Source organism: Lolium rigidum, chromosome 6, assembly GCF_022539505.1.
Source record: "Lolium rigidum isolate FL_2022 chromosome 6, APGP_CSIRO_Lrig_0.1, whole genome shotgun sequence".
Lineage (NCBI taxonomy): Eukaryota > Viridiplantae > Streptophyta > Magnoliopsida > Poales > Poaceae > Lolium > Lolium rigidum.
Window position 1 is genome coordinate 73,322,513 of NC_061513.1, and position 25,723 is coordinate 73,348,235.

A 25,723-nucleotide genomic window follows, 5' to 3' on the forward strand; every position below is an offset into this window, starting at 1 on the left:
GCCGCTTCACTTTGCTCTAAATTCTGAGTAAGCGTATCGACAAGCTTGTTGGCTTACGCAAGTTTTTACGCCAAAATAGTCAAGGATCGTCAAAATTGCAACAAAACAGGAGCAAGAAGTTATAAACAAGAGCCAGCAAAGAATTATTATCTTCAGTCTTGTTGGCATACTCACGGTACCCGATGAATTGGGCACCGATGCGAATAAGCTCTTTGATCATAGGCTGTCAAAGAAGAATAAAGAAAGAAAATGTCGGTATGGGAAAAATATGATGGCATAAAGAAGCAAACAGAGGAAATATAGACAGTGACAAGAAAAATAAGAACTTACATCATCCAAGAGAGGGTTAGAGGAGCTACTCAATTGGAGAGTAGGCTCCGGGATTGTTTCAATTCTTGTCCTTTTCGGAGAAGGGACAAGGGGGCTTGAAGGAGGAGTAGGAGCGCCGACGTTTTGTTGAGGAGGCGAGGATTCTTCTCCTTCAACTGGCGTCTCCGAAACAATTAGAGTATGTGACGTACTCGTTCGAGCAGCCACATCAAAAGCTGGTACTTCTCCCTCATCATCACTGCGATTAAATGTTGGTAGCATAAAAAGCAAGATAGACAAAAATCTTCGAGTACAAAAAAAAAAGTGAGTGACTTACGAACTGATGAGGGCCTCAAGGTATGGATCATAAGCTGCCTTTTGACGTGAAGGAACAGCTTCTTCGGCCTTGGAGGTGCCGGAATCTTCGACATCATTCCTTTTCCTTTTGTTCTTGGGAGAAACGAGCAGGAGGAGGAGATTGTGCCGATGCGGTGCCTTCGAGAGGCAGCCTCCTTTTCAGAAGATCCCGCGGATTTGTGAGAATCTGCGGGTTCATTCACAAAAGAGGGGGCATCTTGGTTGTCGTCGGTGACAACGGCCCTTTCCTCGACTTCTCCACCTTCAGGAAGGGGAGGAAGCGAGACAAGATTTGGATGGTTCTGTACAAAAACAGGGGAAGATGTCAAAAAGGAGTTACAAAAAGATAGCAAGGCAATAACAAATCAATCGACAAAGTTTACCTTGGGACGCGCATTGGTGGCGTCGTACGGCTTTACTCGACAAGAAGAAGGGACGAGGATCTCTTTTGCTGAGAGAGGAGATTTTTCGGACAAGCTTCTCTAAGTCCTTGACCTCCAAATCTGCCGACAACCGATCCGCGTCCTTGTCGCCGACATACTTCCGGAGAGGGTATTTGCGAGCCTGAAGAGGCTGCACTCTAGTTCTAAGAAAATATGTTGTGATTTGGATACCTGACAACTCTTTGCCGCGAGTATTTTGCAACTCACGGATGCGAGTCATCAAGGCCTCGGTCGATGTTATTTCTTCCTCGGTAGCCTCTGCATCCCAGGAGCGGCGGCGAAGGATTTTCTCGGCACCATCGAAAGGAGGGATGTTGTCTTCAGCACATCCATGGTTTTCCTCCTGAATGTACAACCACTTCTTGCAACACCCTTGAACTGAGTTAGGGAGTTTGACGTCGAAGTAATCGACTGTGGGGAGAACGGAAATAACAACGCCGCCTATATTATAGGCAACATTGGGAGAGCCATTGCGGCGACAAAAGAAAATGCGCTTCCATAGCGCCCAGTTAGGCTGGACGCCAAGGAAGGCCTCACAGAGGGTGATGAAAATGGAGGTATGGAGGATAGAATTGGGCGTGAGGTGGTGAAGTTGAAGGCCATAAACAAAAAGCAATCCGCGGAGGAAAGGATGAATGGGGGCGGAAAGACCGCGGATGAGATGGTCGATGAAACTTACCCGATACCCTATTGGAGGGGTTGGGTAGCTTTCTTCACTAGGGAAGCACAGCGCCTTGGGCTTCTTGTTAATCCCTAGCTTCTTCAAGAGATTGATGTCCTGGGTGGAAATTTTGGACCTTTCCCACTCCGCGCTTCCCAGATCTGCGGCAGCCATTGACGATTCAGGCGTGCTGTGCTTGATCAACCGACGCGGTGGCATCAACAATGGCGCGGGAATGCAGCTTGGAGAAGATGAGCTTAGGAAGTTGTGGGGCGCGGGGAGGAGGTTTTGCGAGAGGAGAGCGAGGAGAACGGCGCGAGCGGAAGTGCTCGAGGAAGAAGAAGGAGATCTTATATAGAGGTGCGGCGAAGCGGCGGACCGTAGGATGGAAAAAGTGTGCGGCAGATGATAACCACGTGGAAACAAGGGTAAAAAAGTATTTTAACACTGAAGAAGTTACGGTACGTGCGCCAGGAAAAGCGGAGAACGTGTGTCCCCCACTTACACGACGTGTCAAGATAATGGATAATTTGGGCCCGCAGGGCAGCGGGAGAAAACTTCTCGCGATTTCTGGACTTACAATCGTGGCTATCGTCAGCAATAACGTCACCTTGGCAGAAAGAAAAATTCGACTCAACAGCTACATCAAAAGGCGACATGCAACAATATTGGAGAGCCTTTGATCAAATACAAGTTTTTGGTCAAATGCTCGGGGGCTACTTTGGAAAAATGAAAAGATCACGAAAGAACAAAATAGAAATGGCGTGAGCCTATGATCAAATACAAATATTTGTTCATAGCCTCGGGGGCTACTCCCATCGGGAGCGCTGTTCGCGCACCCGAGAAATTATAAAACGTCGGGAGAGAAAGAAAATATAGCGGCATAAGGCGTGGAGCCTACAACCAAGCACAAGTCCTTGGCTGTAGCCTCGGGGGCTACTCCCATCGGGAACGCTGTTCGCGTGCCCGATGAAATTATAAAAAAGAAAGAAAGAATGAAAAGAAGAAACATAGAAAAGCAAAAGAGTATATTTCGAGTTATAAATAACTCTGCATGTACTCCCATCGGGAGAGCAATATAAGTCATCTTTGACTCAATAAAATGTGCCATTCGAACAGCCGAATAAGCACTCGACAATATATTCTCAGAACGCCAAAGTTGCGATCAATTTCTGAATGCCGCAAAACTTTGCGAAGGTAAGACCCCGGATCCGTTACGTGAGGCGTGGCGCCGTCTCCGACGTCGGTTTGCTACTTTTATCCGTATCAACGGATACGAAGAAAAATCCTAACGGACGCGTTAGGTACCCGATAAATATGACCGGGACTCGACGGAATGGTAAGACCTTAAGCGGCGCCTGTCGAAGTTTACACCGATATCCCAAGATCATGTCCGGGGACGTGATTTTGAAGTAGGTTTTTGCGGATTGCCACTAGAGCGAGTTAACTAGTACCTGATCCGTCAGATGAACTAGCCCCAACTACCATTATCCCTGTACAATATAGAAATTTATGTGAAGAAATATAGAAAGGTTTTAAGTTGTCGAGTAAAAATAAACAACGGAGATTTTCCCTGACTCTGCGATTCAAGCAAAATCTCGGGGGCTACTGACATAGGCTTCCCCAATGGGCCTACCGAAGATAGTACCCGGGGTTTACTGAAGGCCCACTACCAGAAGAATAAGAAGATTCGGAAGCCCAAGATATTGTTAAGGAAAGCTAGAGTTGTAATAGGAAGCATTGTTTGTAATCTTGCGGGAGGAGTTAGAAACCTTCTCGGACTACGTAACTTGTACAATACGAATCCCTCGGCTCCACCTCCTATATAAGGGGAGTCGAGGGACAAAGAAAGCATCGAATCATTGTTTCTCAAACCCTAGTTTCATAATCGTCGAGTACTTTTCGGCTGAAACCTTCGAGATCTACTTGCCCTCTACTTCCAACTTAACCCTAGTCTACAACTCGTAGGCATTGATAAGTTAATACCTTGTCAATATGCTTGACATTTTCATAGCAATGGCACCTCTCTATGAAATTCGGTTCTAGTCTGCAAGCAAACATGCTAGTAATTTGTGGTTCCCTGATTCTGTACTTCCCATCCAGAACGCCAACCAACAACGACACAACCACAGATTCATAAGACCTAAATTCCAATCACAGCACAAAGCAGAGCAGTTCAGATAGGGCCACGCCGCATAGCTGCAGTATGTACTTGCGGCAGTAATGCAACAAGCAGAACGACGGTAGTATAGAAGGAGCTCGTAGAGGCATACCTGGTGCTCCACCACCTCCATACCTGCTCCGGCTTCGGGATGTGGGATCGCCAGTTTGGCCGGTCGTGCTCGGATGGCGGACACGGAAGATCTAGTTCTCCTCCCTTGTTCATTGTTTCAGCGGCAGGGTGAAAAATCCAGGAAGCGACGATGAAGATAGGACGGTCGATGCTCGGAGGGGTAGAAGCATCGGCAGGCAGGCTGCACAAAGAGGATGACTTCTGTAAGGAATGTTCATGTGTGAGGGCGAAAAATCAGGAAGGTGGGGAATTAGCGGCATAGTCCGAGCACTCGGCCTCGTCTCCTCGTTCGCAACTGCAGCAGCACGGAGATATGCTCGGACGGGGATGCAAGGAGTTCGCGAAGGCACCGTGAGGTGGATCGTCGGTAGCTCAGGGGCGGCGGTGGGTATGCGGCGGCGGGTCGCTTCAAGGCAGGAAACCCTAATCGTAAGGTGAGAGAGGGGAAAAGAAAGAAAATGTTTCGCTAATCCGGTGCGGTGGCAATTTCGTTGTTATAGCTCTTGCAGTTTCGATGTTGATATTTGACCGTGGATCCTTGGACATAAGGTGTGGATGTCTTGAATATTTAATGTTAAAGTGACACACCATCCACAACTACAATATAATAGTAAAGAATAGTGATATCATTAGAAAATCAGACGTTTCATTGCCGCTTAGAAGAATGTAAAGAAGTTACCATTAGATATGTGAGAGAGTTAAACTATGATATCCAGGATATGTTATGCATAAATTATTTTATACTCAAAGCCTATTATTTCACCTTGCCTGAAAAGTTGACAATCAAATAAATATATTTGTACAAGATACAAAATTAAAATAAAGTACGGGGTGTAGGGTATGCATCTAATATTGGTTGGGTTGCTTATTTTTGAACATTTTCCTCGCATTATTTTTCCTTTGGTTATTTTTCCTCGCTGTTCTCTCCCTTTGGTCCCTCTTTCACAGGTTTTCCCTTTTAGTTCCTTTTTCTTTGCCTCCTTGGTCCTTTTTACTTGTGGTTTTTTCATTATGTATTTGTTTTTTACGGTCTCATTTAAACTTTGCGCAGTCCAAATACATTATGGTGTTTTCTACGTTATTTCTAGTGGTGTGCTTTCGTACATCTAAGGCAACACACTGTTGAGACACTTAGAAAGCTCAACCCTTGTTGGTTGTTCTCTCTGTAATTCCTTCATACAATGCTTTCAAATACATTTATGCAACGCAATATGGTAATTGTTAAGTGGTTACACCTCACCATCGTGTCATCTATGTAAGGTTTTCCTAAATCTCAGTTTAATGATATTTTTTATGTCCGAGTAACCAGAGAAAAGTGTAACCACGGTTTAGATAGTTGCACTCTTCTGAAACGAGTTGCACTTTTCACTTTTCTGAAATGAGTCAATGGAAATATGGTTGATTTTTAACATCATATATTATATTGTATCTATGAGAGCAAGCACAATAAAATCTAGTCAGCTGGCTACAAGGATTAAAATAATATATTTATGTCTAGTTGGAGGAGAGAGAAGAGGAGAGAGAATGTGAGTGGGCTCTTAGAGCAAGTTCAATAGTAGAGCCAACTGTTGGCTATAAGCCAAGTATCATGTCATCTATAGTCATCTTAGAGCCAATATGTACAATAGTGAGCTATAAAATTGTACTACTTTATTAGTGCATGATCCACCATTCACTCTCACATAGTGCTTAGGAGCACGTGCTAGAGCTGGCTCCTGCATAAGAGCTCACTCCTCTTCTCTCTCCTCTTCTCTCTCCTCCAACTAAGCAACAATATATTATTTTAATCCTTATAGCCAGCTGACTAGGACTTATTGTACTTGCTCTTAGACTGCTCATAGTGGGAGTAACATAGCTAGTAACATCACACATCTCAAAGCATTTTGGTGACATGACATGTCAGTAAATGAAGAAAGAGAGTGAGGTGGTAACTACTACCATAACATCACACACCCCAAGGTAAGATGAGTCTACAACATAATAAATGACACAATGCATGACTCCACATATAAGTTACTACCCACTATGAAGGTAGTAACTTAGACTAGTAACATGCCATATGTTACTAGTCTAAGTTACTCCCCACTATGACTAGCCTTATGCAAGAGCTTGCTCTAGCACGTGCTCCTAGGCAATGTGTGTGAATAAAAGGTGGTTCATCCATTAAAAAGATAGTACATTCTTATAGCCAACTATTGTACTTGTTGACTACATGTTAAATAGATGACATGGTAATAGCTAACAACCAGCTATATTATTGGAGTTGCTCTGACATAATTTGTGGCAGGATTTTCGTGCAACTGTAGATTTGATCATGTAAAACTTGTCAACAATCGAGAAATAAATTCAAGCAACCGCCATCGAAGGCATGTCGAACACAGAGCTCGCTAGCTGCTTCCCGAACCCGATTTGAGCACATGCATCAGTCCTGAGAGCCACTAGCACCTTTCCACGAGATCACTCCGGCCGCCCGTGCGCCTCGCCGGAGCAAGACGAGACGTCTCCTACAATCTTCATTCCCACCTCGTTCGTCAACAAGCTTGGCATTGAATCCGTTTCTTATCTCCAACAAAGCGGCAGCAAGTTGTCGTGTCGCCATGGACGCGACGTCACTTCCCGATCCCCCCAAATAATTCCCCCGCTCGCTCGCTCGCTCGCTCTTGATCCTCCTCCGGGTGTGGTCGGCGCTTTCCCGGAGCATGCTAATCTGATCTCGGCCCTTTTCGCCGCGCGACCACCACCGGAGAGCGATGGGCTCAGGTCCCGCCCTCCCGCCCGCAGGCCGCAGCGGCACCGGCGGCATCCGCACTTGGCGTCGTCACCGGCGGCATCCGCACTTGGCGTCGTCACCGGCGCCCGTGCCGTCGCCGTCCGTGGCGAACAGGATAGAAAGCGCGCGGGCGGCGGCGGCCCTACCAGGAGTATCTTGCCGCATCGCTGACACGTCGGCGTGGACCCGCCCGCCACCGCGGCCGATACTTGTTCGCCCGGAAAGATGCGAGGCCGAAATTATTGGCTGCTAAGGGCATCTCCAACCGGGCGACCCAAACGGACGCGCTGGGCCGTCCGTTTTGGGCCGTTTGCGTGCCCGAGCGGACGCGCGGACGGTGCCCCGCGTCCGCGCGTCCGTTTGGGTCGCGCGCTGCGCCCAACGCGCCAGATTTGGGTCGCGGCGCCCCATGGTATGTTTTTCTTGTAAAATCACTAGAAAAACGCAAAATAAATTATAGAAAAAATATATAAAATAGTTGAAATGCTCTAAATGTATTATACATTACATAGTCCATGTAATCAAGGATAAAGTATTATTCAAATAAAATGAAGAAACGATACAAAATGCTCTAGGCTCCTTCATCATTGTTGTTTGCAGCATTGTTGCCTACATGCTGCCACATGTGCTCGACCAAATCAGCCTGAAGCTGGTTGTGTACAGCTAGATCTCGAATTTCATGGTGCGCATGAAGAATGTCCTGAAATGATGCCGGAGCACGTTGAGGAGTAACCAACTCTCCTTGGCCGTCCCATTCATTATCAAAGAGTGAATCATCCCGCTCTACCTCAACAATCATGTTATGCATGATTACACAAGCGGTCATCACCTCCCACAGAGTTTGCACATCCCAGGCTCTGGCAGGGTGTCTGACGATAGCCCAACGAGCTTGGAGGATGCCAAACGCCCGCTCGACATCTTTCCGGGCTGCCTCCTGCTCTTTGGCAAACCTTGCCTCCTGCTCTCGAGCTGGGGTTTCGGATTGTCTTCACGAGTGTAGCCCAAGGTGGATAGATACCATCGGCAAGGTAGTACCCCTTGGTGTAGTGGTGGCCATTGATCTCAAAATCCACATCGGGGGACTGACCGTACGCTAGCCTATCAAACACCGGAGAGCGCTGCAGCGACATTGATGTCATTGTGCGAGCCAGCCATTCCGAAGAATGAGTGCCAAATCCATGTGTCATGGGAAGCAACAGCTTCAAGAATGACCGTGCACCCCTCGGAATGGCCGTCTGTATGACCCCTGCCAACCAAAGGGGCAGTTCTTCCACTCCCAATGCATGCAGTCTATGCTGCCAAGCATCCCGGAAACCCCTGGAAGCGTTGATCGACAACAGACGAGCTGTGTCCTCGGCATTTGGTTGCCGGAGGTACTGTTCTCCGAACGAACCGATCACCGCTCTGCAGAACCTGTACATCGATTCCAGGCCGGTTGACTCACTCATGCGCGTGTACTCATCTACGAAATCACCGGCAACGCCATATGCGAGCATCCTAATCGCTGCCGTGCATTTCTGGTACGAAGAGAGGCCTACCTTGCCAAGTGCATCCACTTTCGCACAGAAGTAGTCGTCGTAGATCTTGACGCCATCCATTATCCGGCGGAACAGCGGCCTGTTCATCCGAAAACGACGGCGAAACAAGTGCGGCACGAACAATGGATTGGGTTGGAAGTAGTCGTTGTAGAGCTGGTCGTGGCCGCGTTCTCTTTTGCGGTCCAAGGCGGCCGCGCGCCCCGGCAACGACCCCCGGAACACAGGGATCTGCGAGACAATGTGCTCGTGGATGAGCACCGCAGCATCCGTGAAAAATTCGTCGTCGGACTCCTCTTCTGACGACGTGTCGATGAAGTTCTTGAAGTAGTACTCGTCGTCGCTGTCCACCATGATCTGAAAAGGGACACATATTAGTTCGAGCTTTTGAACGAACACCTCGCAGGCGGAGGCGATCCAAATGCTTCTCTAGGGACCTGCAGCCATGGCCGTCTCAGCCGACTTGCGGTCGGGAAACACGGTGCAGGAGGGCTCACCTCCGGCGGAAACGGCGCAGCTGCGAACGGCGGGAGGCGTCGCGACGGTGAGAGGACAACAACGCCGGCGCCGGCGTCCTCCGACTCGCTACGACGCGGCGAAAGCAGCGCGGGACCTCGACCTATGCTTCCGCCCGCTTGCCGGCGTCTCGACGACGATGGCCGGCGTCGACGCGCTCCGAAATCGCCGGTCCGTGGGTGGCGGCGGAGCGGGTGGGGAGATGTGTGCGGCGGCCTTGTGTTTTCGGTGGCAGACAGGCGGGCCAGGGCGGACAAGGGGAGGACGCGAGCGACCAGCCTTTCGCGTCCGCGGCCACGCAAACCCGGCCAAGATTTGGGCCGGGTTTGCGTCGTTCCGGACGCCGCGGGCATCCGTTTTAGGGATGGGTCCGCGCGCTGGGCCGCGTTTTTGTCCGTTTCGACCCATCCGGACGCGCGGGCGCGGGATGGGTCGCCCGGTTGGAGATGCCCTAAAAGCGCGACGGTGTGGTAAGGGGAAATGATCACGATCGGGAGCGAATCGGTCGTGTGGATAGACGCACGGTGGCTGCCGGTTTCACGTCGATCCTTCGTCCATCTGCCCCAAGCGCGCGCCATTGCGAGCTTCAGCCTGCGTCTGACGACCGTTCTTGGTTTTGGTTGGAGCTTTGACCTTGACAGGCTGAAATCAGCGCGCCGGAATCTTGGGCTAAACGGGATAAGGATGAACCTCGGGGCGGGTGCGCGCGTGCGTGCATCATGCTCTGAAGAATTTTCGCTGATGTTCTCTGCGCTCTTCGAAAGCGGCATCTTCTTCCTTTCAGGATCACACAACTGATCCACTTCAGATAATAATATCCTAATCCAGTCTCCGGTCGCCGCTGCTGCGAGGGTGGCGCCGACGTGTCATGCTCATGTGGCGCCGGGGATTAGACAAGACGCCTGTCACTCCTTGGAAGCACTCATAGTTGGCTCAGTAGTCTAGCTTGGTTAGCTCGGTCTGGGTAGAGTCGAGCTGGTGATAATCACCCCCCTCCCGGCTAGCTCCTACGATGGAGTCGCTGGTGGATCGTAATTAATACGTGTTCATTCGTAAGCGGTATATTATGATAATTTTATATTAGTTCAACAGATAGCTAAGTTCTTGCACGGGAGAAAGGAGCCGCGGGGTGATGCTCAAACTGGACATAGCTCGGGCGTTTGACTCTGTCTCCTAGGGATTCCTTATGGAGGTCCTTCGCAAGATAGGGTTTGGCCCCATGTTCCGCGAGCTGGTCTGCATTCTGCTATCCACGGCAAGTACCAGGGTGTTGCTCAATGGCGAGTCAGACCCCCTATCTAGCATAGGAGGGGCATGAGAGGCAGGGTGACCCCCTGTCACCGTCGTTGTTCATCCTGATGATGAACTCGCTAAATAGGTTGCTGGCCAAGGCCATCGAGTTGGGTGTTCTTAGACAGTTGGCTCGGCGTGACCTGGTGACATCAGTGTCGCTTTATGTGGACGATGTGGTGATCTTCTGCCACCCAGATGAGTCAGAACTACGCGCTATCTGCGGCATTCTGGAGCTCTTTGGACATGCATCGGGATTGCGCACCAACTTCGCCAATTGCTCGGTCTCCCCCATTGGATGCTCGGAGGATGAGGCTGCTGGCGCCGCTGGACTCATGGAGTGCCAGCTGGCGCAATTATTCCTGGTGAAGTACCTCGGCATCCCGCTCTCTATCAGGAGGATGTCAGCTGCATCCTTCCAACCCCTGGTAGACCGGTTGGCTGACAAACTCCCTACCTGGCGGGCTTCCACGATGCCCAGGGCAGGGCGTTTGGCGTTGATTCGCGCAGTCCTCGCGACGATCTCTTTGCATCAGCTTATGGTGTTGGGGCTAGACAAGAATACGCTGAAACATGTGAACAAGATTTTGCGCAACTTCCTGTGGGCTGGCAGGGCAAAGGCCAATGGAGGGCACTGTCATGTCAACTGGTCCAGGATATGTCGGCCGCTGCGGCTGGGGGGTCTTGGGATCCCCGACTTGGCGCGCACTGCAACGAGTCTGAGGGTGCACTGGATCTGGAGGATGCATACATACCCCACGTGACCTTGGCGCGGGCTTGAAATGCAGTTCTCAAAGATGGAGCTCGACGTCTTCACGGCCTCCACCACGATGGAGGTTGACGATAGAGAGTCCGCCCTCTTTTGGGAGGACAAATGGCTTGATGGCAGGTCCATCAAGGAGATGGCGCCGGAGGTTTACGCGCTGGTACCTAAACACCGCAGGAAAGCGCGTACGGTCCGGGAAGCGCTGATCGATCGAGCCTGGATCCCCGACATAGCGGGCGCGCCAAGTGCACTCGCACTCTGGCAGTACGTACAGCTATGGGGTAGGCTACATGATGTGCAACTCTCAGCGGAGCACGATAGGATGGTGTGACGCCGGACGACGGATGGCCGATACAGGCTCATTCCTGCTATGACACCCTCTTCCAGGGGGGCATCACTTCAGGATCGTTGAGGCTGAACTGGAAATCCTGGACGCCACCAAAGGTGAAGTTCTTCATCTGACTGGCCTGCATGGATAGATGCTGGACGGGTGAGAGCTTGGCGAGGCCTGCCGCATGCGCCTAGATGCCTGTTATGCGACCAGGCTGTGGAGACCATGGCGCACCTGCTCACCGGGTGCTCTTTCTCCAGGACAGTGTGGTTTGAGGTCCTCTCGTGGATCCGATCCACCTCAGGTCCTCCCACGTTGGAGGGTGACTTCGTGGAGTGGTGGTCGCTGGCTATGCGGACCGCCCCTCGCCAGCTGCGTAAAGGAACTTCGTCGATTATCATGCTTACGGCGTTGTGGATATGAAAACACCGGAATGTCTTCGACAACGCACGACCTTCGATGACGTCCATATTCAACAACATTAGATCCGACGCGCGGCTTTGGGCATACGCGGGGGCCCGGGGTGTCCGTCAGCTCCTCCCCTAGTCTAGTTCCTTTTCTTGGGTTGAGTTGTATGGCGGGGTATATCTTTTCGGGGCTTGTACACATAACTTTCCTTTTTATCAATGAGGCTTTTTTGTTTTCCCCGGAAAAAAAATCACCCCATCTGAACTCTGAAGCCGTCAATAGGGGCACGGCAGGCAACAAGCAAGAACAGTTTGGCCAACTTCTCTGAACATCCCAAAATCCAATTCAGTCCAGCCGCGTGCCGTATAGGCGAATTTAGGCCGGCCTCCACACGACACGGACCACACGTACACAGTCATACTCCAGTCATTGCAGATAAAATGCTACTCCTCCTAGAACCATAGATGCGCCATGCCGTGCGTGCGCTGGCTTGCCGTGCGTAGACCGTGCGACGTATGCCACGCTGACGGCCTTGTGTTTGTGTCGTCGCAGACTCCAACTCTTGGGTTGATGAAACATGGCAAGTTGCCTGCAGTATCCTCCTAGCTTCCTCCTATATCTTTTCTGAAGAAGAACTGGATCCTTCTACGTACATCATCGCTTAGCTCGAACAGCTAGCTCCGGCGACACTTGTTGACTCATGCAGGGGAAAGCTGTTGGAATCACGGAAAGATGGAGGGCCGAGTCACTGGATATTCGGTCGGTATGGCAATGGCGAGCTGGGGGGGCTGGGTTGGAGAGCGGGGGAAAGAAGAGGCGGCCATAAGGCCGGGCGTCGACGTCGCTGAGCAGCGAATGGTATCGTCCTCGTCGGAGCTGAGGTCAAAGGGCGCAATGGACAAGGGCTTTGGTATATGCTATGCCCCATCCATGGATTCTGCTCCAATTGCAAAGTCAAAGTGGTGTGAGCACATGGGCGTGATGTATCATGCCAATGAGAATCTGCCTATCTGGTAGTTCCCGCACTGACACATGATCCTCTTTGCGATGAAGTTGAGGAATGTTGTCTACCGCTCGACGGGGCGAAACATTAGGATACATTTCTAAACAAAATGTACACGGTCAAAGTGTCGAACTATAGTAAAACCCTACCGTATACTCTTCCTTCCCGGCGTCGTTACACTTTGCATGAGGAATGTTGCATCTCTAAATCGAACAGGGTCTCGTGGACTGGAAATGCGAACATTAAAAATAAGTAAAGCAATCAAAATTGGATCGAATCTAGTTCTTTCGAAAGAGAATGTGTACAACAAGGTTTTAGATTATATGATTGCTTTGCTAATTTGCACCGGTTCAATGGCCCTTTCTCTCACGATAGAACATGCTACCTAGGAAAAATGCTAACATGGAAGCTAAGTTAACTAACAAAGACGGTCCGGACCTAGCTTGAAGATCGAGTGGGGCCTTCTCTTTACCAATACAAAAATTGATAATGACTTGTTTGATTTAAAGTAAAATGTAGGAAAACTAAAACATTGTGATTCATATAATTGGTCCTTGAAGCATTGTCTCGTTCGTAGGATGAGGAAAAAGAAAAGCACTAACAAAATCCTTTGAATGCCATTTTGAAGGACGGATCCCACACACGGAAAAAAACGCCCTCGCGTCGTCCCCTCCAGGCGATGCAGGGGGCGAACCCTAGCCTCCCCAGCGCCGCCACCCCCTCCGCTCCCTCCCCGCCTCGTCGCCCCTGGAGGCCGCCGCCGGCAAAGGCCGTGCTGCGCCCGTGATGGGGGCGGCAGGGATCTGGTCTCGTGGCCCTCCTCGCTGCAGGATGGAGGTCAGCGCAGCGCGGGGGCCCCTCGTCGCTCCTCCACGTCGTCTCCGGTGGCCCAGGCCTGCTGCGGGCTCCCGGTGCAGCTCCGGCGCCGCCCCGTCGTGGTGACGGGCCCGGCATCGTATCTGGCCGGAATCGACCGTAGCCGCCGACCCCTGCAGATCTGGCGCCGTCCTCCCGTCGTGGTGGTGGGTGTCGGGCCTGGATTTGCTCGGGATAAGCTTCTGGCTGAGGCTGCTGGTCCCGGCGTTGGTGGAGTCAGGCCCAACCGTGCCGCCTCAGGCACAGTTGGGGCTGTGTCTTGGCTGCCGAGGCAGGGGCTCCGGGCAGTCGTGCGACGCCGCTCCAGGGGTGGGTGGCGCTTGCTGATGCTTGCTGGTTGCCAGCCACGGTCGCGTGCGGGTGATGCGGTGGTGGCGGTGTTAGCATCCGGCTCTTGTCGCCGCCTCGCCATATGCTTGGCGGGGTGCTGTGCTTCGCCATGGACGGCAGGGGCTGCTCCGAGGCGGCATGGACGGGCTGTACACGCTATGGTTGCTCCGGCAATTCTGGCGGTGCGCGGCTGGTGTCGGCGTTGAGCTTGGCGTAGTTGACCCGGGTCTAGGTCACTGCGTCCCCTGGGCTGGCAAGACTGGTGTAGTGTTGCCGGCGGTGCCAGCTCTGTTTCCCAATCTGCAGTCTCATGGTGGTGGCCGGCCTCGGGTTCGGGGTGGACATCAGCGAAAGCTGTGCAAGGCCTTGGCCGCTGCGGGTGACGACGACGTCCTCGACGTCGTGTCCCTTCTTGGAGGCGTCACCAAATGTCCCTCCTTTTTCGTAGTCGGATCACGCCGCCATGCTTAACTTGCGCGCTTCTCCGACGACGCAAAGTTCTCTTCTTTGGCTTTAGGCACACCCTCTCCACCTTCTTTGTGCTTGTCGCCGCCATTGTCTCCGTGGCTACATATACACGGTGTTCGGTCTGGTTTGGGCGGCCTCCTAGATACCCAGGGGTGATTTCCTAGGCCGGCGTCATGCCTAGGCGATGCCGGTGGTTTCTTCCTTACGCCGTGGGAGCTATGTGTCGTAGGATAAGTGTCAAGGCTGCGTCTTGAGGTGTGGTGGTTGGGCTAGGGCGAAAGCCCGGCAAGGCCTCGGCCGGTGCGGGTGACGGCGACGCCCTTGGGCGCCGCTCTCCTCCTTGGAGGCGTCTCCATCAAGCCCTCCCTCTTTAGTATCTCGAGACAGGAAGATAACCACGCTCTGACGGTCATGGGTGCGCTTTGCAAGCATGGGAGATCTGTTAGTTCTGGGCAGTTCTCGGCGCCGTGCCCTTGCAACAGAAGACGACGCTTCCATCGACGGAATCAAGCTCTCTGCCTAGTTAGCTAGTGTTTTGTAGCTTGTTTCTCTTCTTCTTCTTTGTTGCTCCTTTTGGTGTATCGTAAGCTGGTAACCCCTGCATTTCGCTATTTTTTCTTATCTGTTGTTGCTACCGTTGTACGCCTGGCCGGTTGATGGCTTTGTTAATTCAAAGTCGGGCTTTCGAGCCTTATGTTTAAAAATGCCATTTTGAAGGGGAAAACATATAGCAATTAATTAACATATATTAAGACTTTCTTTGTTTACTAGGTGTAGGATCGAGGCAAAGCATGATGCATGTATCATTGATGGGACCCATCTAATTAGCTATGGAGAGAACCCACGTGTTTTTACCATATTGATGTGATTCAGAAACCTCATATGATTTTTCCATGTGTTTTAAAATCTGTTATTTTGAATGTGCATCACTATTTAAAATCTGCTATTTTGCATGTGCCTCACTATGGAGGCTGTAAACGAGTTCTTCAAGTCTCGGATTATGCCTGAGGGCATAAATGATACTATCATAGTTCTTATTCCAAAAAATAAAAATCCTATGTGCTTAAAAGATTTCAGACCCATTAGTCTGTGTAATGTTATATATAATTTTTTTTCTAAATGATTGGTAAATAGACTTAGACCTATTCTGCAAGATATCATAGCTCCTAACTAGAGTGCCTTCATCCCTGGTCGCTTAATTACTGACAATGCGTTATTAGCTTTTGAATGCATTCATGCTCTACAGAAAAGCAATGATGGGAAAGGTAAATTCTGCAGGTACAAATTAGATCTGGCCAAGGCCTACGACAGGGTAGACTTGAATTACTTGGAAGAAATTCTATAAAAAAAACTGTCAGATCAGTGGATTTCTTGAGAACTGTCACTTACTCTGTCAGGTTCAATGAAAATGTCTTGGAGAAGTTTATGCCGACGAGAGGTCTTCCTCAAGGTGATCCATCATCACCACCTAGCTCTTCCTTCTTGTGGGCGATGGTTTATCAAGATTGTTACAAGATGAAATCGACAAGGGACAAATTAAAGAGCTGAAGGTGTGTATTTGCATATGATAGCCTTTTGTTCTTTCAGGCAAGTGCAGATCAAGCAAATAAAGTCAAAACAGTAACTTAATAAATATGAACTGGCAACTGGCCAACGCCTTAGCCCTGGTAAGTGTTCTCTACTAGTACTAGGGAACAAGTGTACAGAAAAATTAAGGTCAAGTAGTGGCATCCATTTTGGACATCCAAACAGTAGGATTTGAAGAGAAATATCTTGGTCTACCCGTTCTTGAAGGACGTATGAAAGATGGAAAATTTCAGCCAGTAAATGAGAAGATCAAAAAGCGTGTCTCCGACTATGCTAAAAAATATTCTTTGAGTGGGGCGAAAGATGTCCTGATCAAATCTGTAATACAAGCAATTACTACCTATGCTATGAGTGTGTTTAAATTCTCAGACGGATTGTGTGAAGATCTGACGAAGTTAACCAGAGACTTCTGGTGGGGTGAAGAGAAGGATAGAAGAAGAATGCATTGGATAAGCTAGGATAAGGTAACAAGAAGAGAAGGACACATGGGAATGTGATTTAGAGACTTACACCTCTTTAACCAAGCCCTCCTAGCTAGGCAGGCTTGGCATCTAATTGCTTACCGAGATAGCCTTTGCGCTATGGTATTAAAATCAAAATATTATCCAAATGGAGAGTTAACTGATACTGGGTTCGTTAGGAATTCTTCTCCATGTTGGAAAGGAATTACTCACGGCTTGGACATGTTGAAGAAGGGCATGGTCTGGCGTATAGGAAATGGAAAGAAAGTAAGAATCTGGAGAGATAATTGGATTCCAATGGGAGATATAAAAGTTACTACAAATTTATCAAACTCCAGACTCAGAAAAGTGTACAAACTAATCAACCACGAGGACAGAACATGGAAGGAGAATTTGATCAGGGGTATATTTATGGATCATGATGCTGAAGAAATTTTGAAGACCCCACTGCCAAGGAATGATGAGGAGGATTTCATTGCATGGACTGCTAAAAAACATGGAATGTTTACTGTGAAGAGTGCGTACAATCCGACACTTGATCTCAAGTTAAATAATCCTCAAAATTCTAGTGGAAATAATAGTGGAGATAGTGAACTTTGGAATACTATTTGGAAGGCAAATGTTCCCCCAAAGGTGAAGATCTTCACGTGGAAGCTTGCAACAAACAATTTGGCAGTGCAAGTTAATAGAAGTAAAAGAATCCCAAATGTGCTCCCTATTTGTACGATATGCGGTATGGAAGAGGAAATAGGGTACCATGCAACTATGAAGTGCGCCCATGCAATGGCAATTAGACAAGGTCTGGCCAATAGATGGAAGTTACCTTGTGAGAATGTGTTATCACCAGATTTTAACCAAGTCCGGAGATGGGCCGTGATTGAGATGGGCTTAGAGGACACGCATACGAAGTGTTTCTGAATCGGCCTTGTACGAGAGTTTGGGCTAAATTTCCCGTGTATCTGTATTTTATGGTAGATTACGTGTTATGTTTAGAATTAAGAGATAGAGTTTAGTCGTACACAACTGGGTTTATTCCCAAGATAGAAAGTCTACGGACTATAAATATGTACCTAGGGTTATTGAGAAAGGAGGACGATCACGTTCACAACAAACCAATCTAGGCGCATCGCCACCCCTTGTTTCGAGGGTTTCTCCCAAGTAAGCAACATGCTGCCTAGATCGCATCTTGTGATCTAGGCAGTATCAGTTTATTCGTTGATTGGTGTTGCTCGTGCTGAAGCCTTTTTTATGGCGAGCAACACCCCTACCGTGGATGTTTTGGGGTTGACGTCGATACTTTCATGATATGCTTGCTTAGCTACGCTGCCCCTCAATATCCCGCTGCCTTTGCACCTATCTTGGGTGTAAGGGCAGCGTCTTGCTTGTTCTTTATTTAGTAGATCTGATCTGTTATAGTTGTTCCTTGTTCTCCAAGGATTGGTTTGATATCCGCATGGTTAGGCCTTGCAAACGGGTTGAATGATCCGGTAGTGCGTAAGGTATGGTTTATTAGTCCTAGAGGGATTGTTCCAGGGATCGACCTCGTGTTGATTTTTAGGCCTCTTTAGGACTTGTTTTCCACCATCTTACGTATCTGCTAGGCTCAACTACGCGTAGGATGTTCCGGTTATGCGGTGAAAACCCTAGACTATCGTAGATTGGTTTAACTTGATATTGATAAAGCATGATCCCCATGTCATCGTAAATCTAACGTGAACCATGGGGTAATCGGCTCTTTGAGCCGATCCACAGGGCAACCTAAGAGCCGATCGGGACTCGTATTTAATGTTTACGTGTTTGCCATGCAGGAAACTAATCGAAGCAATCCATCACCTTCCTGACCAGGTATAGGTCAGGTGGCACGCCCTTGCATTAGCCAGGACGTGTGCCGGAGCATTGCGGGCCGTTGTCCGAGGGACCAGGACCCACCAGCAGTCCCGGGAGCCTCCCGGCTCTCCATGTTGTCCATCGTTGCTCGCCGGTGGGTTTTGGTAGGCAACACATTCTGGCACGCCCGGTGGGACACTCTACAACAACTACATCGACATCTGCAGCAACTATGTCAAAATCTGCAGATGAGGTGGCGGACGAACCAGTCACGTACGCAGATCTGCCTGAGGAGCACAAGAAGAAATATGATGAGATTAAAGCCTTCTTAGAAGCCGATCTCATCGGCTCCTTCGCGAAGACCCGTTCACATGGCATCAGGTGGAAAGGGTGATGTCTACGGGAGCTTCTATTCTTGTAGACAGTGTTGGGCCTCCAAGAGCAGAGGTTTGTAGAACAGCAGCAAGTTTCCCTTAAGTGGATCACCCAAGGTTTATCGAACTCAGGGAGGAAGAGGTCAAAGATATCCCTCTCATGCAACCCCGCAACCACAAAGCAAGAAGTCTCTTGTGTCCCCAACACACCTAGTAGGTGCACTAGTTCGGCGAAGAGATAGTGAAATACAGGTGGTATGAATAAGTAGTAGCAACGGCACTCGTGAAAAGTGCTTTGCCCAGGACGAGTAAACAAGCAGTAGTAACGCAGCAGTAGTAACGCAAGTAAAACAAGTAAACAAGCAGCGATAGCGATATTTAGGAACAAGGCCTAGGGATTAGACTTTCACTAGTGGACACTCTCAACATTGATCACATAACAGAATAGATAAATGCATACTCTACACTTTTGTTGGATGATGAACACATTGCGTAGGATTACACGAACCCTCAATGCCGGAGTTAACAAACTCCACAATAATGCTCATATTTTAGTAACCTTTAGTGTAAGATAGATCAAAAGACTAAACCAAGTACTAGCATAGCATGCACACTGTCACCTTCATGCATATGTAGGAGGAATAGATCACATCAATATTATCATAGCAATAGTTAACTTCACAATCTACAAAAGATCATGATCATAGCATAAACCAAGTACTAACACGGTGCACACACTCGTCACCTTTGCACACGTGCAGGAGGAATAAAACTACTTTAATAACATTGCTAGAGTAGCACATAGATAAATTGTGATACAAACACATTGCAATCATAAAGAGATATAAATAAGCACCTCACTATGCCATTCAACAGATGAATAAGTATTCTGTGAAATATAGCCTAAGAGACCCACACGGTGCACACACTCGTCACCTTTACACACGTGGGACAAGGAGTCTCCGGAGATCACATAGGTAAAACTCACTTGACTAGCATAATGACATCTAGATTACAAGCATCATCATATGAATCTCAATCATGTAAGGCAGCTCATGAGATTATTGTATTGAAGTACATGGGAGAGAGATGAACCACATAGCTACCGGTACAGCCCCGAGCCTCGATGGAGAACTACTCCCTCCTCATGGGAGCAGCAGCGGTGATGAAGATGGCGGTGGAGATGGAGAAGCCTTCCGGGGGCACTTCCCCGCTCCGGCAGGGTGCCGGAACAGAGACTCCTGTCCCCCCAGATCTTGGCTTCGCGATGGCGGCGGCTCTGGAAGGTTTTCCGTATCGTGGTTTTTTGTATCAGGGTTTTCGCGACGGAGGCTTTAAATAGGCGAAGAGGCGGCGCAGGAGGGCTGAAGGGGTGGCCACACCATAGGCTGGCGCGGCCAGGGCCCAGGCCGCGCCACCCTATCATCTGGGGCCCACAGGGCCCCCCTCTGGCGGCTCTCGGGTGTTCTGGATGCTTCCGGTGAAAATAGGAACCTCGGTCTTCGTTTCGTCCAATTCCGAGAATATTTCTTTACTAGGATTTCTGAAACCAAAAACAGCAGAAAACGAGAACCGGCACTTCGGCATCTTGTTAATAGGTTAGTTCCGTAAAATGCACGAATATGACATAAAGTGTGCATAAAACATGTAGGTATCATCAATAATATGGCATAGAACATAAGAAATTATCGATACGTCGGAGACGTATCAAGCATCCCCAAGCTTAGTTCTGCTCGTCCCGAGCAGGTAAAACGATAACAAAGATAATTTCTGAAGTGATATGCCATCATAACCTTGATCATACTATTTGTAAACATATGTAATGAATGCAGCGATCAAAACAATGGTAATGACATGAGTAAACAACTGAATCATAAAGCAAAGACTTTTCATGAATAGTACTTCAAGACAAGTATTAATAAGTCTTGCATAAGAGTTAACTCATAAAGCAATAAATCAAAGTAAAGGTATTGAAGCAACACAAAGGAAGATTAAGTTTCAGCGGTTGCTTTCAACTTGTAACATGTATATCTCATGGATAATTGTCAACATAGAGTAATATAACAAGTACAATATGCAAGTATGTAGGAATCAATGCACAGTTCACACAAGTGTTTGCTTCTTGAGGTGGAGAGAAATAGGTGAACTAACTCAACATAAAAGTAAAGAGAATGGTCCTTCAAAGAGGAAAGCATCGATTGCTATATTTGTGCTAGAGCTTTTATTTTGAAAACATGAAACAATTTTGTCAACGGTAGTAATAAAGCATATGAGTTATGTACATTATATCTTACAAGTTGCAAGTCTCATGCATAGTATACTAATAGTGCCCGCACCTTGTCCTAATTAACTTGGACTACCGGATCTTTGCAATGCACATGTTTTGACCAAGTGTCACAATGGGGTACCTCCATGCCGCCTGTACAAAGGTCTAAGGAGAAAGCTCGCATTTTGGATTTCTCGCTTTCGATTATTCTCAACTTAGACATCCATACCGGGACAACATGGACAACAGATAATGGACTCCTCTTTAATGCATAAGCATGTGGCAACAATTATTATTCTCATATGAGATTGAGGATATATGTCCAAACTGAAACTTCCACCATGAATCATGGCTTTAGTTAGCGGCCCAAAGTTCTTCTCTAACAATATGCATGCTCCAACCATGAAGGTGGTAGATCTCTCTTGCTTCGGACAAGACGGACATGCATAGCAACTCACATGATATTCAACAAAGAATAGTTGATGGCGTCCCTGAAGCATGGTTATCGCACAACAAGCAACTTAATAAGAGATAAAGTGCATAAGTACATATTCAATACCACAATAGTTTTTAAGCTATTTGTCCCATGAGCTATATATTGCAAAGGTGAATGATGGAATTTTAAAGGTAGCACTCAAGCAATTTACTTTAGAATGGCGGATAAATACCATGTAGTAGGTAGGTATGGTGGACACAAATGGCATAGTGGTTGGCTCAAGGATTTTGGATGCATGAGAAGTATTCCCTCTCGATACAAGGTTTAGGCTAGCAAGGTTATTTGAAGCAAACACAAGGATGAACCGGTGCAGCAAAACTCACATAAAATACATATTGTAAACATTATAAGACTCTACACCGTCTTCCTTGTTGTTCAAAACTCAATACTAGATATTATCTAGACTCTAGAGAAACCAAATATGCAAACCAAATTAGCAAGCTCTAAGTATTTCTTCATTAATGGGTGCAAAGTATATGATGCAAGAGCTTAAACATGAGCACAACAATTGCCAAGTATCAAATTATCCAAGACATTATAGCAATTTACTACATGTATCATTTTCCAATTCCAACCATATAACAATTTAACGAAGAAGAAACTTCGCCATGAATACTATGAGTAGAGCCTAAGGACATATTTGTCCATATGCTACAGCGGAGCGTGTCTCTCTCCCATAAAGTGAATGCTAGGATCCATTTTATTCAAACAAAACAAAAACAAAAACAAACCGACGCTCCAAGCAAAGTGCATAAGATGTGACGGAATAAAAATATAGTTTCGAGGGAGGAACCCGATAATGTTGTCGATGAAGAAGGGGATGCCTTGGGCATCCCCAAGCTTAGACGCTTGAGTCTTCTTAGAATATGCAGGGGTGAACCACCGGGGCATCCCCAAGCTTAGAGTTTTCACTCTCCTTGATCATAGTATATCATCCTCCTCTCTTGACCCTTGAAAACTTCTTCCACACCAAACTTTAAGCAAACTCATTAGAGGGTTAGTGCATAATCAAAAACTCACATGTTCAGAGGTGACACAATCATTCTTAACACTTCTGGACATTGCTCAAAGCTACTGGAAGGTAATGGAACAAAGAAATCCACCCAACACAGCGAAAGAAGCAATGCGAAATAAAAGGCAGAATCTGTCAAAAACAGAACAGTCCGTAAAGACGAATTTTAAAATGGCACCAGACTTGCTCAAATGGAAAAACTCAAAACTAATGAAAGTTGCGTACATATCTGAGGATCACTCACGTAAATTGGCATAATTTTCTGAGTTACCTATAGAGAATTAGACCCAGATTCGTGACAGACAGCAATGCTGTTTCTGCGCAGCAATCCAAATCTAGCATCAACTTTACCATAGAGACTTTACTTGGCACAACAAAACATAAAACTAAGATAAGGAGAGGTTGCTACAGTAGTAAACAACTTCCAAGACACAAATATAAAACAAAGTACTGTAGCAAAATAACACATGGGTTATCTCCCAAGAAGTTCTTTCTTTATAGCCATTAAGATGGGCTCAGCAGCTTTAATGATGCACTCGCAAGAAATAGTAGTTGAAGCAAAAGAGAGCATCAAGAGGCAAATTCAAAACACATTTAAGTCTAACATGCTTCCTATGCATAGGAATCTTGTAAATAAACAAGTTCATGAAGAGCAAAGTAACAAGCATAGGAAGATAAAACAAGTATAGCTTCAAAAATTTCAGCACATAGAGAGGTGTTTTAGTAACATGAAAATTTCTACAACCATATTTTCCTCTCTCATAATAACTTTCAGTAGCAACATGAGCAAACTCAACAATATAACTATCACATAAAGCATTCTTATCATGAGTCTCATGCATAAAATTATTACTCTCCACATAGGCATAATCAATTTTATTAGTAATAGTGGGAGCAAATTCAACAAAGTAGCTATCATTATTATTCTCATCAAGTGTAGGAGGCATAGTATAATCACAATAAAATTTACTCTCCATAGTAGGTTGTACCAAAAGACCACTATCATTATAATCATCACATATGGGAGGCAAAGTATCATCAAAGAAAATTTTCTCCTTAATGCTTGGGGGACTAAAAAGATCATGAAAACCAGCTTCCCCAAGCTTAGAACTTTCTACATTATTATCAACAATGGTGTTCAAAGCGTTCATACTAATATTACTACCAAGCATGCAAATAAGATTCCATAGGTTTTTTAATTTTCGCATCAAACAATCCATGTTTTAAATCAGGAAATAGAATAAGAAGCTCATTGTTGTCCATTATGCCAAACTAGTGTAAACAAGAAACAAAAAGATGCAATTGCAGGATCTAAAGGAAATAGCTTCGAGCACAAACACAATGGCGCTGTAAAAGCATCGTTACTCGGAACCGGAGTATGAGTGCCTTTTTACCTTTCCTCCCCGACAACGGCGCCGTAAAAGTGCTTGATGTCTACGGGAGCTTCTATTCTTGTAGACAGGTGTTGGGCCTCCAAGAGCAGAGGTTTGTAGAACGAGCAGCAAGTTTCCCTTAAGTGGATCACCCAAGGTTTATCGAACTCAAGGAGGAAGAGGTCAAAGATATCCCTCTCATGCAACCCCGCAACCACAAAGCAAGAAGTCTCTTGTGTCCCCAACACACCTAGTAGGTGCACTAGTTCGGCGAAGAGATAGTGAAATACAGTGTGGTATGAATAAGTAGTAGCAACGGCACCGGAAAAGTGCTTTGCCCAGGACAAGAAACAAGCAGTAGTAACGCAGCAAGTAGTAACGCAAAGAAAACAAGTAAACAAGCAGCGATAGCAGTATTTAGGAACAAGGCCTAGGGATTAGACTTTCACTAGTGGACACTCTCAACATTGATCACATAACAGTAATAGATAAATGCATACTCTACACTTTTGTTGGATGATGAACACATTGCGTAGGATTACACGAACCCTCAATGCCGGAGTTAACAAGCTCCACAATAATGCTCATATTTTAGTAACCTTTAGTGTAAGATAGATCAAAAGACTAAACCAAGTACTAGCATAGCATGCACACTCGTCACCTTCATGCATATGTAGGAGGAATAGATCACATCAATATTATCATAGCAATAGTTAACTTCACAATCTACAAGAGATCATGATCATAGCATAAACCAAGTACTAACACGGTGCACACACTCGTCACCTTTGCACACGTGCGGGAGGAATAAAACTACTTTAATAACATTGCTAGAGTAGCACATAGATAAATTGTGATACAAACACATTGCAATCATAAAGAGATATAAATAAGCACCTCACTATGCCATTCAACAAGTGAATAAGTATTCTCGTGAAATATAGCCTAAGAGACCCACACGGTGCACACACCGTCACCTTTACACACGTGGGACAAGGAGTCTCCTGGAGATCACATAGGTAAAACTCACTTGACTAGCATAATGACATCTAGATTACAAGCATCATCATATGAATCTCAATCATGTAAGGCAGCTCATGAGATTATTGTATTGAAGTACATGGGAGAGAGATGAACCACATAGCTACCGGTACAGCCCCGAGCCTCGATGGAGAACTACTCCCTCCTCATGGGAGCAAGCAGCGGTGATGAAGATGGCGGTGGAGATGGCAGCGGTGTCGATGGAGAAGCCTTCCGGGGCACTTCCCCGCTCCGGCAGGGTGCCGGAACGGAGACTCCTGTCCCCCGGATCTTGGCTTCGCGATGGCGGCGGCTCCGGAAGGTTTTCCGTATCGTGGTTTTTTGTATCGTGGTTTTCGCGACGGAGGCTTTAAATAGGCGAAGAGGCGGCGCAGAGGGCCGAAGGGGTGGCCACACCATAGGCCGGCGCGGCCAGTGGCCCGTGCCGCGCCACCCTATCATCTCGGGCCCACAGGGCCCCCTCCGGCGGCTCTCGGGTGTTCTGGATGCTTCCGGTGAAAATAGGAACTCCGGGTCTTCGTTTCGTCCAATTCCGAGAATATTTCTTTACTAGGATTTCGAAACCAAAAACAGCAGTAAAACGTGAACCGGCACTTCGGCATCTTGTTAATAGGTTAGTTCTAGAAAATGCACGAATATGACATAAAGTGTGCATAAAACATGTAGGTATCATCAATAATATGGCATAGAACATAAGAAATTATCGATACGTCGGAGACGTATCAAAGGGTTCTCACCCGAAGGCGTTCTTGATGAAGTAAACCTGTCTACCCCTTCAGAGGAACGCACCAGAGCTCTGCGACAGGAAGTTAATTACATGGTGGCTCATTCTCTACACCGTCATTCGGAGAGCTTGGTGAATGCTTTCGAGCGCGTTGCGGTTCGCGTGGTGCAGGAAATCATGAAGCATCAGTACTCTCCGTCAGGACC